The sequence below is a fragment of the Antennarius striatus genome, chromosome 20 (assembly GCF_040054535.1).
Source record: "Antennarius striatus isolate MH-2024 chromosome 20, ASM4005453v1, whole genome shotgun sequence".
Taxonomy (NCBI): domain Eukaryota; kingdom Metazoa; phylum Chordata; class Actinopteri; order Lophiiformes; family Antennariidae; genus Antennarius; species Antennarius striatus.
This window is the reverse complement of record NC_090795.1, coordinates 16,504,217-16,510,389: the sequence shown is the minus strand read 5'-3', so window position 1 is coordinate 16,510,389 and position 6,173 is coordinate 16,504,217.

Sequence of the window (6,173 nt, the reverse complement as noted above, 5' to 3'; positions counted from 1 at the left end):
ACAATAAGTCTTTGGACCTGCTGTATGCTAACACCAAAGATGCATACAGCACGACAGCCCTACCTCCCCTTGGCAGATCAGATCACAACCTGGTCCTGCTAAATCCCAGGTACATCCCGCTGGTCAGGAGGCAGCCTGTCCACTCCAAGATGGTCCGTAAGTGGTCTCAGGAGGCTGCTGAGGCACTGCGGGACTGCTTTGACTCCACTGACTGGGATGTGCTCTGTAGGCCACATGGGGAAGACATCAACAACCTGACGGACTGCATCACAGACTACATTAGGTTCTGTGAGAACACCACTGTGCCAACCCGGACTGTACGCTGCTTCCCCAACAACAAGCCATGGGTTACAAGTGACCTGAAGGAACTCTTAAACAAGAAGAAGAGGGCTTTCAGGTCTGGTGACCGAGGGGAACTGAAGAGAGTGCAGCACAAGGTCAGAGACAAACTGAGAGAGTGTAAGGAGACCTACAGGAGGAAGCTGGAGGCCAAACTCCAGCAGAACAATATGAGGGACGTGTGGTCGGGAATGAAGAAGATCAACAGGGTGCTCAAGGGGACAACGGCAACCATCAGGCGGTCTAGACAGAGCCAACGAGCTGAATATCTTCTTCAACAGGTTCAGTTCACAACCGCCTCCCTCCCCTTCACATCCCGACCCCCATGCCCCCCCCCCCACTTCCATCACTCCTCTCTCCACCTCTGTTGGTGGCCAGTCCTGGGCATCACCTCCCCCCCACCACCGCCTCCTTCATGGTACCAACACCCACATGGAACCAACACCAATACCCCCCAACAGAACCCCCCCCCCCCTCCCACATGTCAGTGACTACGGACCAGGTCAGGAGACAGCTGGAGAGACTCCACCAGAGGAAGGCAGCCGGACCTGATGGTATTAGCCCCAGGATCCTGAAGACCTGTGCCCCCCAACTGTCTCACACACCTCTACAACCTGAGCCTGAGCAAGGAGAGCATCCCGGTGTTGTGGAAGACATCATGCTTGGTCCCTGTCCCCAAGAAGTCGGCCCCATCGGAGTTGAACGACTACCGACCAGTTGCCCTCACGTCCCACCTCATGAAGGCACTGGAGAGGCTGGTCTTGGCCGGCTTGAGGCCTCAGGTGAAGGAGTTGCTAGACCCCCTACAGTTTGCGTATCGGCCCCAATTAGGAGTTGATGATGCCGTCATCTACCTCCTGCAGAGAGCCCATTTGCATCTGGATGGTGGGCGAAGCACTATGAGAATCACCTTCTTTGATTTCTCCAGTGTTTTTAACACCATTCAGCCAAGGCTGCTACAGATAGGCCACAGTTTGTACGTCTGGGTAGTGTTCTGTCTGATGCGGTGATCAGTGATACAGGAGCCCCTCAGGGGACTGTGCTGTCCCCCTTCCTCTTCACACTGTACACAAACGACTTCCAGTACAACTCCGAGTCATGCCACCTACAAAAGTTCTCGGATGACTCTGCTGTTGTTGGGTGTATAAGTGAGGGGAGGGAGGGGGAGTACAGGGCTGTGGTGGATGACTTTGTGGAATGGGCTTGAGCCAATCACCTGAGGCTGAATGCTGGCAAGACCAGAGAGATGGTGATCGATTTCAGGAGGAAGGGGATCACGCCCCAACCAATCCACATCCTAGGAGAGGCTGTAGAGGAGGTGATGGACTATAAGTACCTGGGTGTGAAGATCTCTAACAGACTGGACTGGAGTTCTAATGTTGACGCTGTCTACAAGAAGGGGATGAGCAGACTCTATTTCTTGAGGAAGCCGAGATCCTTCAACGTATGCAGCAAGATGTTGGAGATCTTCTACCAGTCTGTTATGGCCAGCGTACTTTTCTTTGCCGTGGTCTGTTGGGGGAGCAGCATCAGAGCCAGCGATACCAACAGACTTAATAAGCTAATAAAGAAGGCTGGCTCTGTGATTGGCTGTAGTCTGGACACTGTGGAGGCCGTGGTGGAGAGGAGGACTCTTAACAAAATGTTATCCATCATGGATAACCACGCTCACCCTCTCCACCACACACTGGACAGACAACGGAGCTCGTTCTCCAAGAGACTACTACAGCTCCGCTGTTGAACAGAAAGGCACAGGAGGTCATTCCTGCCATAGGCCATTGCGCTGTACAACAGCTCTGAAATATCAGTCCCACCAGTCTGATGTTTTGGTATGGCTTCACTATGTCCTGTGTATGACCACTGAGTGCCACACTTATTTATTTACCTATGACGAAAGGCCTACCATGCTTGGGTACTGCTGTTAGTATTGTTATTAGTATTACTGTTATTACTATTATTAGTGTTAATATTGTTAATATATCTTTTCTGTTAATATTATTATTATTACTATTATTATTGTTATTATTATTATTACCTTTAACTGTCTTATTTTTCCTTAATGCACATTTTCTGTATATTTTCTGTAACAATTCTGCTGCTACTGTGACACCTAAATTTCCCAGTTTGGGATAAATAAAGTATATCTATCTATCTATCTATCTATCTATCTATCTATCTATCTATCTATCTATCTATCTATCTATCTATCTATCTATCTATCTATCTATCTAACATGGCCATTGAAAATCTACTTTCTGCTTTTGATACATTTCAGATCTTTATTATTGACGATTGGCTTCTTTGAAATGCTTTGATATCTATGATTCTCTAGACCAGTGCTCCCCAAACTAAGGCCAGTCTGCCACCACATTTGGCACAGCCCCCCGAACAGTACCAGAAAAATGCCTTCCTCCTGATGTTGGCGTGAGCTGGAATCGCCGCAGCTATCACCACTACTCTCCTCTGCTCTTTGTCCACCACTACTATGTCCGGTTGGTCAGCCAGGAGCTGCTTGTCAGTCTGGAAGCTAAAGTCCCACAGGATCTTATTCTTGTAGTTATCATCCACCTTTGGTGGTATGTCCCATTTGGATTTGGGTACTTCTAGTCCATACTGGGTACAGATGTTCTTGTACACTATCACAGCTACTTGGTTGTGCTTCTCCATGCATGCTGAGCCGGCTAGCATCCTATACCCTGTAACTACATACTGGACTGACTCTGGGGCTTTTTTGCATAGCCTGCACCTTGGGTCAGATCTACTGGGGTAGATATTGGCCTCTATTGCTCTTGTACTTAGGGCCTGTTCTTGTGCTGCCATGATCAGTGCCTCTGTGCTGTCTGTCAGTCCAGCTTTATGTGCCTACTTTATGTGCCTACTCATCTTAGCCACCATGATGCCTGGCAGGAGCTTCCATGTTGTACAGAGACATGTTGTTGGCTGGTAGTTGGATGGGGTGAATCTCTTCTGTGGGTCTTTCATGATCAGGACTGTCCTGTCCTGCCTTCAGTCAACCATTCTGGGTGCGTCCCATCCCTTAGCAGCTGGTTCATCTGTGCTGCTAGACGCTCATGGAGTGCTGTCAGCTTCTTTAGCCAGTATTTATGGATCATATCAGGACCCGGTGCTGACTAACTCTTCATCTTTGACACTCTTTCTTGGATGGTTACTGGTTCTTGTTCTGGGAGGCTGCTGTGGTCAGTTCTCAGGTCCACTAGCCACTGGGCATCGGTGTTGCATGATGCAGTATTTCTCCACCTCAGTTCTTGGTGGAGCTGACCGGCTGCTGTTACCTCCTTGCTACTGAGAGTACACCTTTGCTGGTTGAGTGGAGAAGGTCTTGTTTATTCTTCTGTCTCTATCTCCTTGGTGTATCTCTTCAGTCGGGTAGCCAGAGCTGTTAGTCTCCGTTTGGCAGTTTTGAGTGCTTCAGGTATGGAGAGCTTGCTGTATTTCCTGGGTACCCCTTTACTCACCATGTTCCCTGTCTGCTACCTGGCTGACTTCTGTGTCGCCTTTATCTTGGCCTCTAACCATCTCTTCCATGGAGGGTATTGCTTGTTATGCCCTGTATGTACTGTATCTTATATCCCAGCATCTCGAGGATTACTGTTGCTGTACTGTGAATCAGCTTGTTGATCTCAGTTATGTTACCAGTGGGGGTGATTGTTATAGCAGTATTCACATCTTCTAGCAGATCTTCTGAAGTTACTTGACAGCTCAGCTTCCATATTTGTCGGAGGCTCCAGGTTTCCAATTGGGTCACAATCTTCTTTCTCAGGTCAGCAGCTCTTGTATTGAGGCTGTCTATGTCTCATGGGGCTTGGTACCCAATCCCGGATTGTGGGGGTGATGGTGAAATCCCCCTGCTGACGTGGCATTCTGGCTCCCCCTTGCCGTAGCATTGTTATAGTATTTCATCGATCTCTAGTTGTGATTGCAGTTTTCGGTTACACATGTTGGAACACTGGGCTAACAGCTGTTTTTTTGTTAGTCTTGATTGTGGGTTTCGACGCATCCGTTGGTCCCATATATCCCTCTCTCTGGGATTACCCTTATAGTAGCATTCCAACAACTCCTTATACTCTGTCCATTTGTGTCTTATCCAGTAACCCATTTCTCAACAGATTGCCCTGCTCAATGCTGACTCATAACACAAATGGGAATTTTTTTTTCTTTGTAGATGAAGGGGGCTGACAATCCTGAACTGATAACTGTAATTCATGGGTTACATTAAGATTAACAGATTACCGACTGCAGAGACATACTGTATATAGTATTTGAAATGAGCCTCCATTTTTGTTACCAGCAACATTTTCTCTGTAAGCTCCTACTCAACCATTACTTATAAGTGCTGACACAGGTCATAGCACTCACGCAGTCACACCCTCTTGTCAGTCAGCCCACCCACCACATAGACATTCACCATTCACTGGCAGAATAAATATGCAGTGTAGCTTAAGTGTTATCTGAAGATTTAACCTCGGAGGTGGGGAATTATATTATAATTCCTTTCAGGATTTGTCCTTTGCTGAGACACTATAGTCTCTCTCTCTCTCTCTCTCTCTCTCTCTCTCTCTCTCTCTCTCTCTCTCTCTCTCTCTCTCTCTCTCTCTCTCTCTCTCTCTCTCTCTCTCTCTCTCTCTCTCTCTCTCTCTCTCTCTCTCTCTCTCTCTCTCTCTCTCTCTCTCTCTCTCTCTCTCTCTCTCTCTCTCTCTCTCTCTCTGTGTGTGTGTGTATGTGTGACAGATGGCAGCAACCACACATTAAATAGAGCAAGGTGAGAGAATAGACTGCATAAAAATGTTTTTGTCGTGAATCGCTACTTCGTAGTGACATCGTAGCACTTGGTGTTATTTCAGCCAAAGTGAGCACTTGATCCTTTTTGTATGGATGACCTTGTCACCTGGCCATGTTCAAGCAAACACAAACGGTAGCTCACATAGGTACAAGAAGCGTTATGGTGATTCGTATGTAGTAACCTCAACACTAAAAATCATCAGTGACACTGAAAAAATAAAAGTAAAAAATACAATTACCTCAATTTATAGACATTAAATTTACGATATGAACAAATGAGTGTCGCCATATCCGACTCCTGTCCAGCGGTTCCCCTTCCTGCCATAACCCCCACAGAGCAGCAGTTCACGTATCTCCAATACTCGTCTCGCCCTCTTATTGTTGTTTGTTGTTGTCTATGTGAGCATCACAGAGCAGTGTTCTTGTTTGCATACGTCTTTCTGTCTTTGACGCACATTTTTTGACAGGGACACAAGATTGTCAGACAGTGTGCGTCGATGGGACACAAGCTTCAATTTCTTATATTCTTTCATTTTTTTTAAATTGTATTTACTGATTAAATCTCCGAAAGGAAATTAGTGGCACAATCTAGTTAGTGGAATCATGCAAATATATATGTGTGTACAGGCCATGGACACACAAACACACACATAGGGGGCCTGTACTCATGCAGGTGGAGGTAGAGTGGCGGGCTGCTCCTTCATGGCGCGCCCAAATGAGCAGCTTGTAAGGGGGTGACTTGCCAAAGGGTGCCTCGGCAGGTGAACTGACAACTCCCATTGTCAGCTGTCACACACTGTTTTTTTGGGCGTGAGTGGGAATCGAATCAACGATCTTGGAAAATTGGACGACCTGCTCTACCACCCGCTCTACCACTGAGGCACTGCCTTCTCGATGGGCTTCAATTCATCTAAAATATCACAAGTTTTCCTTTTTTCCATTTAAATTTTGAACCCGGAAATCATTATGTTTTGATATCATACAAGTTTTTGGAAAGAGTTTCTTGCACAAGACTCACCTGCATGACTCTTTCT